General features: G+C 45.6%; 1 protein-coding gene across 1 annotated transcript in view; it reads left to right on the top strand.

The window, feature by feature from the left end:
• Window positions 1-47: 47 nt before the first annotated feature.
• Atp2c1 (ATPase secretory pathway Ca2+ transporting 1) overlaps window positions 48-11,440 on the top strand; it is a 100,103-nt gene continuing 88,710 nt past the window's right edge. The window contains exon 1 of the mRNA XM_048334908.1: window positions 48-153. The gene's annotated coding sequence lies outside the window, so the exon portion shown is untranslated. The remainder of the gene's footprint in view (window positions 154-11,440) is intronic.

Genomic DNA, 11,440 nt, shown 5'->3' with positions numbered 1-11,440 from the left:
TTCCCTTGCGCTCGGCTGGGCCACGCCCTTCGCTCCCCGCGGAGACCACCTGAGTTCTGGTGGCAAACTCGAGCGTGGGGAGTCGAGGCCCGGCCCGGGGTTCAAACCCCGCCGCTTCACGAGGTCCGGATGATGCGGCCTTATGCAGGGAAGGTAATGTGCACATGTCTCTCGCGAGTTCTCCTAGGAACTTCTATGGCTTTATTTTGGGTCCTGCACTTTCCCAGGTTGATAGCCCACTTTCTCTTCCCCCGCCCCCGAGAAATAAACACTCGGTTATCCGCGTTTAACAATCTACCCCTCCCCAACACACGCTCATTAAAATACAATGTTTAAACCAGCCGTGGTAGTTCACTTCTATAATCCCAGAAGTAGGAAGAATGATAGAGCCTACCTAGGTTATACAGTAAGGTCCTGCCATAAAAAAGAAAAGAAGGGGCTGGGAAGGTGGCCTAGTGGTAGACTTGCTTGCTTAGCACGCTTGAAGCCCTGGGTTCGAGTCCCCAGAGCCACATACACAGAAAAAGCCAGAAGTGGCGCTGTGGCTCAAGGGGTAGAGTGCTAGCCTTGAGCAAAAAGAAGCCAGGGACAGTGCCCAGGCCCTGAGTTCAGGCCTAAAGACTGGCAAAAAAAAAAGATAAGGTGGAAAAAAGGACAATAAATAAACAGGTCCTATTTGCCATGTACATATTTTCCACACATTTTTTGACCTTCCGTATGTTCTTGCCTACCCATTGAATTGCTACTTAACTCACCTGTCAGCATCTTTTTAATAATTACATAGTATTTTAGTATCTGACAGCCCTACAGTAACCCAGTTTTCTAGAAACAACTATTCTAGAAGAACTATCTGTACCTACTTTTAAGCTCAAGTTAAAAATCCATGCAGGACCCAGTGGCTCATGGCTGTAATCCTAGCTAATCAAGAGGCTGAGGTCTGAAGATCACAATTCAAAGCCAGCCCCAAGCAGGCAAGTCCATGGAACTCTTAATATCCAATGAAACAGCATAAAGCCAGAGTGGAGCTATATAGTTCATATGGTAGAGCACTAGTCTTGAGCAACAAAAGCTAAGGGACAGCACCCAGATCCTGAGTTCAAAACACACACGCACCCCATACTACCAGAGATTGAGAAGTATGGCTCAGTAGTTGAACACCTTCCCAGCAAACCTGAGGGGCTGAATGCAAACTCTACAACTGCCCCCAAATTACATAAAAGTAACAGCAACCATCACCCAATCTTAACCAACATCTCCCCTGCCCACTTGTGTGATGGAGTCTGGGTCCACTAGATACTTTCGTTTCTAGTCTTCCTTGTGCTCAAGCATGGCCACACCATGCAAGGAGAAATCTTGATAGCACCTGTTTTATACATAGAACTGCCAGCTTTAAATGCAGATGTGATGTCCACAGCTGCAGTGGCCATGTTTTTGTTTTTCTTTTTTTTTTTTTTGCCAGTCCTGGGGCTTGGACTCAGGGCCTGAGCACTGTCCCTGGCTTCTTTTTGCTCAAGGTTAGCACTCTGCCACCTGAGCCACAGCGCCACGTCTGGCCATTTTCTGTATATGTGGTGCTGGGGAATCGAACCCAGGGCTTCATGTATACGAGGCAAGCGCTCTTGCCACTAGGCTATATCCCCAGCCCGGCCATGGTTTTTGATTGAAGTTAGATATCTGAGGAAAAGTCGAAAGACTTTAACAGGAATGCTGGCCCCTGATCAGAGCTGAACTTCTGAACCCACGTCAACAGTCTTGATCTCCGTATTTCTTATTCGATGAGAAAAAGAAATATTTGTGGATGCCATTGTGGGTTAGGTTTTCTGTTCTTTGTAAGTGAAGGTCTTCCTTACTGGATACCATTACTGTCACAAGTGGGCTCAGTTATCTTCAGCTAGAACTCTGAAGTCACTCAATTCCAGGGGACACTGTGGTTCTGAGTTGGTGATTATACTGCAGATGGCTTTTCTGTTGCCGTCTGACCTTTCCAGTCCTCTTGTTTGCAGCAGGTGGATATGCCCATGTGGTTTGAAGAACAAAACGAAATCCATGGCCTTTAGTTCATGTGTTTCTAACAGCTGAAAGGGGTTTGCTTGCCAGAATGAAAATGCCCCTCAAATGTTAATCGATTCAGTTTGACAGTGCGCGCTGTATCGTAAGTCAAAATCACTATGTTTTTGTGAACTAGTGATAAGACAGTTGTGGGAGGAGAGGGGAGAAAGTGGTAGCTATAAGATGGGATGGTTGGTTTTGACCATTTGAGGGTTTGGGGTGGTACTGGAGGAAGGCTTGAACTCGTATCTTTAAGTTTGCTTAGTCAGGGCTCTACCACTTAAATCACACTTCCATGGTGGCTTTTAAATTTTTTTTTTGCCAGTCCTAGGACTTGAACTCAGAGCCTGGATACTGTTCCTGAGCTTCTTCTTGCTCAAGGCTAGCACTCTACCACTTTAGCCACAGTGGCACTTCTGGCTTTTTCTGCTTATATAGTGCTGAGGAATCAAACCCAGGGCTTCATGCATGCCAGGTAAGCGCTCTACCACTAAGCCAGGTTCCCTGTCCTCCATCATGGCTTTTTTGCTGGTTATTTGGGGGTATGGAGTGTAGCAAACTTCCCTGCCTGGGTTGGCCTTGAACTGCGGTCCTCTAGATTTCAGCCTCCTGAGGAGCTACCAGCCTTTGGCTGGCGCTTTGGGAGACTCTTAAGGCCAGTTGACCAGCAAAAAGCCAGAAGTAGAGGTGTAGCTCAAGTGGTATTGCTGTAGCCCTACCTAAAAAAGTTAAGTGAGGACAAGAGGCCCTGAGTTCAATCTCCAGTACCAGTACCTTGTCCCCTCCACCCGCCCCCCCCACCAAAAAAAAAAGAAAAGAGAAAAGTTTTTGTTTGTTTGTTTGCTTGATCATCTTCTTCCCTATGGTAAAATCTCAGGAAACAGATGGATTTCATTTTTATAAAGCCTGAGAAGATGTAATTTTCTTTTGGACAATTCTGTGTTTTCTTCCATGTTATGGATGCCTTAAAGTATTTGGTTTGCTGCCTCTTTTTTTTTCTCCGTGTTGGTCATTCTCTAGGAATAAAAAGATAATCTAATTTTTAAGAGCTGGCTCTCTAAAGAGAGAGAAACTGGCCAATTCCTCCCCTCCTCCTCTTCCTTAGTATACCCCACTGGCTCCAAACAAAACGATTATAACACTCCAGTCAGCCCTTTCTGCCTGTGATAGCATCAGCAATTTTTGCTCAGGGCTGCTGCTTTTGATGAACAATAGCAGAAATAATAGCCTAATTTGCTCCAAAAAAAAAAAATCCATTCCCATTGCTTACTACAGTCCAATCCAATATGAACTCCAGCCCTTCCTAATTAAACCTAGGCCGTCAAATTATGCTATTTCATACTAGGATGGTTTTTTATTTTTTACAGTGACAAAGTGGAAGAGATTCGGTGGGTGGGGGGAGTATTTTTTTTTTTAATTGAGGCTAGGAAAACCAATTCTGATCCATTTGAATCTTCTGCGTTTTAACTACACATCTGGTCCGCATGTATAGTGCGCTTTGTGTCTCTTAGTTTCCGACACAATCTGACAGATCCCGAGGCTTTTAAATGCAATTTGAGGAGAGGTGCTTGATTTTCCCCAATTCACTTCAGAGAGCCCCTGAGCCTGGCTGGTTTCAACGGCCTGACAATGAATTGCTATCTCATTTCTTGGAGTGCATTTTGAACTTCCCTGATTTTTTTCCCCTACCTACCTGCCTTAGAACAATCCTATTACTCTGTATTAGAGATAAAGAAAATAAAAGGCCTTGTTTGTATCTTGTTATAGTTAAGATGAAACAGTAAACACTAATAGCAAGGCACATTTTCACCCCAAGGGAACAGGTCTTTTTTTTTTTTTTTTTTTTTTTTTGAGCAAACTTTCACTAGGGGGCAGGACATGCCAGTGGAGGTTCTAAAGATGTCAGATTTAAAAGATGTGCTAAACACAGAAAGTGTGCAATATAATGCTTTTGTTCGTGGTGTGTTTATTGTATCAGTGCTCGGGCTTGAATTTAAGGCCTTGTGCTTTCCCTTGTCTTTTTCGCTCAAGGTTGGAGCTTTCCCACTTGAGCCATACCTCCACTTCTGGCTTTTTGCTGGTTAATTGGAGATTGAGAGTTTGTCAGATTGGTCTGCCTGGGCTGGCTTTGAACGGTGATCCTCGTGTCTCAGCCTCCAGAGTAGTTAAGATTATAAGCGTGAGCTACTAGTGTCCAGTTACTATGCTAAGTGAATAAAAAATAAAATTTGATGCTCTGAACAAATTATGTGTTTGTGGACAAATCTTGTATACTAATTAGAAACTTAATTGTGAGCCAGGTGCCAGGGGCTCACGTCTGTAATCCAAGCTACTCAAAAGTCTGAGATCTGAGGACTGGGGTTCAAAGCCAGCCTGGGCAGAAAAGTCCCCCATGAGACTCTTATCTCCAATTAACCACTAAAAAACTGGAAGTGGAGCTGTGGCTTAAAGTGGTAGAGCGCTAGCCTTGAGCAAAAAAACACTCAAAGATAGATAGGGCCTAGGCCCTGAGTTCAAGCCCCATAACCCACAAAAACAAAAAACAAGAAAACCTGAACTGTGATCTTAGAGTTAAGATTCAAACCCACTGGCTTATGAGTCCTTAGATGAGTTGCTTTAAAATCTCTTAAGCCTCCGTTTCTTTATCTATAACATGGGCTTGATTCAAGATACCACAGAAGGCTGTTGTGAGCATTAAACACAATCGTGTGTAAATTGGGCATTGGTGGTTCACACCTAGCATCTTAGCTATTCAGGAGGCTGAGATGTGAGGATCGTGCTGGTGCAAAGCCATCCATCCTAGGCAGAAAAGCCTCAGGAACTCTTAACGAAGATTAACTAGCAAAAAAAAAAAAAAAACCAGCTGGGGCTGTAGAGTGCCGGCCTTGAGCTAAAAAGCTGTATGAAACACTGACGCTCCGAGTCCAAGCCCCAGTATCAGCACACGCAGAATTGAATATGTAAAATACCCAGCGAGATAGATCAAGCATATAATATTGCTCAACTTCAGACTGGAGGCGTGGCTCCGGTGGTAGAAGGTCAGCCAATGAGAAAGCATCAGATACCGTGTTCAAGTCCCAATCTCAGACCAAAAAAAAAATATTGCACAACAATACCTCCCTGACCCCCCCCCCCAAAAAAAAAGAAAGATGGACTGGGATGTAGCTCAGTGGCAAAGCACTTGCCTAACAAATGCAGTGTCTTGGGTTCAATCCCCAGTACCAAAAAAAGAAAAGAAAAACAAGATGATGAAAAAACTCCTAAAGGGGGGCTGGGGATATGGCCTAGTGGCAAGAGAGCTTGCCTCATATACATGAGGCCCTGGGTTCGATTCCCCAGCACCACATATACAGAAAACGGCCAGAAGTGGCGCTGTGGCTCAAGTGGCAGAGTGCTAGCCTTGAGCAAAAGGAAGCCAGGGACAGTGCTCAGGCCCTGAGTTCAAGACCCAGGACTGGCCAAAAAAAAAAAAAAAACCAAACTCCTAAAGGATCACAGGAAAGTAAAATAACTTTAATTATGGGATTGAGTTGTGTTTTAGGCCCCATGACATCATTTTACCTTGCTAAATTTACACTGGCATTGGAGATGGAAAATATGTATTTTAACTAATCCGAAATTAAATTATTCTCTTCCATAAGCCTGTTTTTCTCTAACACCCTATGTTCAGCACTTTAAGCTCCAGAGAGAAAATTTTTCATGTAGCTACCCCCAAAATGCTATTTTTAATCATTTTAATGACTAGAATACCATTATCACATTTTTTCCTATTTATTTCCATTTCCTAGCAGAATGATCTCTCAACATCCCCAAAGGAGAAAAAAAAAAGGAATATAGAGCTAATTTCTCTCTTAATGCTTTTAAATGTTTTACGCTTTGTAGTCTGAAGCATAACATAGCGGATTTCTCTTAGAATTCTTTAGGTACGAAATTTTCAGCCTATAGAAAAAAATTTTAAATATGCATGTAATATATTTTCTCATGTGACAGCTACTCTTTACAAAATGATATCCTAAATGTGAATTCCACCCATCATTTCAGATTCCCTTTGTGATCATCGTTCTAACATGACAGAGGCAACAGGGCCCAGTAATTTACAGCTCCAATAGTCCATCTTCTGATGGGGAAAGGTCACCCCCCAAAATAAAGATTTATACCTCAAAAATTACAAGGTGAGTCAAAATGGAAATCCTTAATTGATGAAACCTTGGTTTATACATGGTCACTGTGTTCTCAACCTTTAAAAACGAACTGACTCATAACCGTCGTGGGACAAAAAAATACATCAATTAGAAGTCAGCTCCATTGGCCTGTGGTGCCAGCCATACCTCCTTGCCTACCTGCAAGGACTGTTCACTTAGCTGTTCTTCTTCGTGTTGGATTCTCCTTCAGCCATATTGGGTACCACACCACGCCTCCTCGGGAGCCCCCACCTTCCCAGTACCCCCTTACCTTCATCTGTCAGATCGTGGGGGACTTCTATGCAATGGATGATCTCATTCTCCTCTAAGTTTCCCCAGCAGGAAGAGGAAATTGCTAACATATGGCTTTAAGAGTCTCCATCCTTAATATGAGAGCAGAAGTCTTCTTTCCCACCTTAGCATCTGAGATTCGGGTTTGTTGAATCAATGGTAAGAAAGCGCTCAACAAGTGTTATGAGTAGTTCTAATTTTGGAGGGGAAGGTCGGTTGTGGGGCTCGAACTCAGGACCTTGGCGCTGTCCCTGAGTTCTTTTGCTAAAGGCTAACTAATGCGCCTCCACTTTGAGCCACAGCACCCCTTATGGTTTTCTAGTGAGTAAATAGAGATAATAGTCTGACAGGTTTTCCTGCCTGGGCTGGCTTGAAACCCCTATCCTCAGATCCCAGCCTCCTGGGTAGCTAGAATGACAGGCGTGAGCCACTGGCACCCAGCTTAGGTAATAGGTCTCTTGGAGCAGAATTTTTTTTTTAAACTTCAGGATGTATCAGAGGGGGGGGGAAAAACCCCAACAACCCCACAACTGAGCTAAAGATGAAAGTACTCACAGGAACTAGAACAAAGATGAAAAATAACCAGAGTTAGGAGCAGCCAAGGAGGCTGCATCTGTTCAACTTGGCAGACTTCCTGGAAATAACTTCACATCATCACCTCCAGGCTGACAATCAGCAGCGAGACCAAGAGGCTCCTGGACCGAAGGCACCGACATCTCCGGCCAGTTAGGAAGCATCTCGCCTCTGCTCTCCCGGCTTATTTGATAAATAAGCATCGGGCTGGCCGAACTTCTCCGTGCCTTTGCATTCACGGTTGCCATCTTGGATTTTCCCATTACCAATCTGGCCTTGTTTCCTGGCCATGAAACGATTGACCACCTGGTTCAGACACCTCTGTTTGATTGGGTTTTTTTTGTCCTCTCCTCCATTCCTTACCATAACTACAGGGTGCTCAACCCCAGCTTGAGTCGACAATTGGCTTCCTGATGGGAAAAGGCCTGTATTCCTCAATACTCACCTTCCCATAGTAGCTTTCTTACCTGTTCTTTTTTTTTTTTTGGCCAGTCCTGGGGCTTGAACTCAGGGCCTGAGCACTGTCCCTGGCTTCTCTTTGCTCAAGGCTAGCACTCTGCCACTTGAGCCACAGCACCACTTCTGGCCGTTTTCTATGTATGTGGTGCTGGGGAATCGAACCCAGGGTTTCATGTATACGAGGTGAGCACTTTACCACTAGGCCACATTCCCCGCCCTTCTTACCTGTTCTTATAGAGTGGGGAGCTTCTTCCTTTGTGTTCTGCTGTTATAAAACGTGTGCAACTAATCTGCATGCAGAACACTGTTTCTTTGCTCCACACTTTTAAAGACACATATAACGTTCCATTTCATTTGTGTGTGTGTGTGTGTGTGTGCGTGCGTGCGCGTGCACGCGTTCATATGCTATCAGGACTTGAACTCAAGGCTTGGCACTCTTGCTAATAAACAACCAATGAATGCTGCTTAATTTACAGTGAGCGCCATGGTAAGTTGGGCTTGCCCAGCCCATCAGTAGAGATCTGGACAGGGCCACTGGTCTACCTACTCAGGAGGCAGAGATCTGAGGATCATGGTTCAAAGCCAGCCCGGGGCAGGAAAATCCATGAGATCATTTCCAATTCATTACCCAAAAGCCAGAAGTACAAGTACGGCTCAAGTGGTAGAGAAGCATTTTTGAGTGAAAAAGCTGGGTGTAAGGCCCTGAGTTCAAGCCCCCCAGCACACACACACACACACACACACACACACACACACACACACGGAAGGAAGGAAGGAACAAAGAAAGAAAAAGGAAGGAAAGAATGTTGCCTTCTGAAGGGCGAGGAGGGAGACTATATCTGGGCTACATTTGTATTATTGAAGAGCCACATAAATCGTGTCTACCATCATGGATCAAAGAGTTTGATATGAATTAAATAACGCTATCAGACGTCAGCCCTGAAGACAAATGAGACTGCTTTTTGCGCCCGACTAAGCACGAGCCGCTCAGAACAACCTTGCTGGCTGCTGGCAGCACTTGGGCTCGTAGCTTTTTCAGGGTATGGGAGCCCCAGGCTGCTGCTGTTAGCCCCTCTCCCTGACCAGAATAAAACAGCTGGAATGGGGAATCCTGAGTCTTCTCTGCCTCCAGTCTTCTGAACTCAGGGCCTGGGTGTGTGTGTCCCTTAGGTTTTTTTGGCTTTACTGCTTGAGTCACAGCTCCATTTCTGGCTTGTGTTTTGGTGATTCATTGGAGTTGAAATGTCACAGCTTTGTCTGCCTGGGCTGGATTCGAACTGGAATCCTCAGATCCTTAGCATCCTGAATAGCTAGGACTATAGGCATCAGCTTCAGCCCCCTCCCCCCACATCCCAGCTGTTTCTAAGGGTATATCCTGAGCAAATTGATGGTCGGTGGTGGTGTGGAGAGCTTGGAAGTTTTTGGTGATGCAGTCATTTACTGAAGTGCCAGACACGTGAACCCCATTTTAGAATTAAACCCTGAGCCAATCAGATTGTACCTGTGTCCTAATCTTGCTTGCACACCTGATTGTTGTAACCTTGTTCTTTGCCTTTATAAGCCCTGTGTAATCACAGCTCGGGGCTTCCTCCTAACCTCCGCTGTGTCAGTGGGTAGGACGAGGCCCGAGTTGGCAGCTCGTTAAATAAACCCTTGCCTTGCTTTTGCATTTCGGAGTGTCTGAATCTCGGTGGTCTTCTTGGGGGTGGTCTTGCGACTTGGCACAACATTACGTCTTGATCATGTGAGGTCCAAGCCAATTTCCTTTGTCAATTGTCTCCAGCTCCACCGGACTGAAAGCAAGCAAGAACTCGCCCAGTGAGTTTGTGGGAGAGGCTAGAGTCATAAAGCACATCCCAGAGCTATCAGAAAGACATCACAGAGAAAATCAGGTCTCATCTCCCGGCTCTTCACGCTCCCCATCGCCATGTTCTGTGTGCTAATCCGCGGCTGCTGCCTCCGGCAGGCCAAGCTATTTTCTGGCGTGGTCACCACACGTCAAGCAGTTACTGACGTTCACATAACCCGGTGGCTCGCTGGAGATAAGAGTCTCATGAACTTTCCTGCCCGGGCTGGCTTTGAACTGGGATCCTCAGATCTCAGCCTCCTGAGTAGCTGGGAGGACAGGCGTGAGCTTGGACTCAGGGCCTGAGCACTGTCCCTGGCTTCTTCTTGCTCAAGGCTAGCACCCTGCCACGTGAGCCACAGCGCCCCCTTCTGGCCATTTTCTATATATGTGGTGCTGGGGAATCGAACCCAGGGCTTCATGTATACGAGGCAAGCACTCTTGCCACTAGGCCATATTCTCAGCCCCTCAGAGGACGCCTTTTATGTGTCGCTACTCCTGGTGGGATCCAGCTGAATCAGGGACTTCCCCTGAAATCACACTGCCTGGATTTCTTCCCTTCCTTCCTCTGCTTCCCAATCCCCATCGTCATTTCTGTTGTGGCCACTTCCTTTTTTTTTTCCATGAGTGGTTCTGGATATTGAACTCAGGGTCTCCGGTTAGGCCAGCACTCTGCCACTGAGCCACACCCCCAGCTCTTTTTGCTTTAGGTTACCTTTCAGATGGGAGCTATTGCTTTTGCTTGTTTTTGTTCTGGGTTGGCCTTGGGCCAAGATTCTCCAGAGATCTCTGCCTACCAGAGAGTAGCTGGGATGATAGATATAAACCACTATTCTTAAGAGCTCACTGGAGGGGCTGGGACTGTGGCTTAGCGGTAGAGTGCTTGCCTAGCATGCGTGAAGCCCCGGGTTCGATTCCTCAGTACCACATAACACAGAAAAAGCTGGATGTACCACTGTGGCTCAAGTGGTAGAGTCCTTGAGCACAGAGAGGCTCAGGAACAGCGCCCAGGCCCTGAGTTCAAATCCCAGGACTGGTAAAAATAAATAAAAGGAAAAAAAGCAAAGAAACAGGGCAGAAGGGGAGTGAGGTCGTTCCAGGGCCGCTTTATGATGTAGAGTGGGAATCATTCACCCTTCTACATCTTACTGACTGTAATGTCCTTGGCATGATTGATGGACTGATGCCCAACATTTGTTTTGTGCAAGGTAGTCTTCATCATCATGCTTTCATCATGTATCTGATTCTGCACAGCCCCTACTGCCTCTCTGAGGAATGTTAGAATCCTAACTGCACAGATGAAAAAAATAAAGGCTTCGGACATTGCAAATTAGATAAACAGGACTATAGATTCTTTTTTTGTTTTTATTTTTTATATTTTTAAAATCTTTATTTTGGGGACTATAGGTCCTTCTAGCATCTTGGTAATCAAACACATTGTGGGTTGTTGTTTTTTGCCAGCCCCAGGCTTGGACTCAGGGCCTGAGCACTGTCCCTGGCTTCTTTTTGCTCAAGGCTAGCACTCTGCCACTTGACCCACAGCGCCACTTCTGGTCATTTTCTATATATGTGGTGCTGGGGAATCGAACCCAGGGCTTCATGTATACGAGGCAAGCACTCTTGCCACTAGGCCATATTCCCAGCCCCAAGCCCATTGTTTTGTAACCCTAGCCATTCAGTAGGCTGAGACTTGAGGATCAAGGTTCAAAGCCAGCCAGGGAAGAAAAGTCCTGGAGACTCTTACCTCCAATTAATCAGTAAAAAACCAGAAGTAGAGAGCTAGTCTTGAGTGAGAAAAGCTGAGCAAGAACCTGAGAGGTTTTCAGTGCATGCGCTGGAACTGGTACAAAATAAAATATTAATTAAAAAAAATTTTTTTTTTGCCAGTCCTGGGGCTTGGACTCAGGGCCTGAGCACTGTCCCTGGCTTCTTTTTGCTCAAGGCTAGCACTCTGCCACTTGAGCCACAGCGCCACTTCTGGCCATTTTCTACATATGTGGTGCTGGGGAATTGAACCCAGGGCTTCATGTATATGAGGCAA

Source organism: Perognathus longimembris, chromosome 26, assembly GCF_023159225.1.
Source record: "Perognathus longimembris pacificus isolate PPM17 chromosome 26, ASM2315922v1, whole genome shotgun sequence".
Taxonomy (NCBI): domain Eukaryota; kingdom Metazoa; phylum Chordata; class Mammalia; order Rodentia; family Heteromyidae; genus Perognathus; species Perognathus longimembris.
Note: the sequence above shows the minus strand (reverse complement) of the source record. Positions and strands in the feature narration are given on the sequence as shown.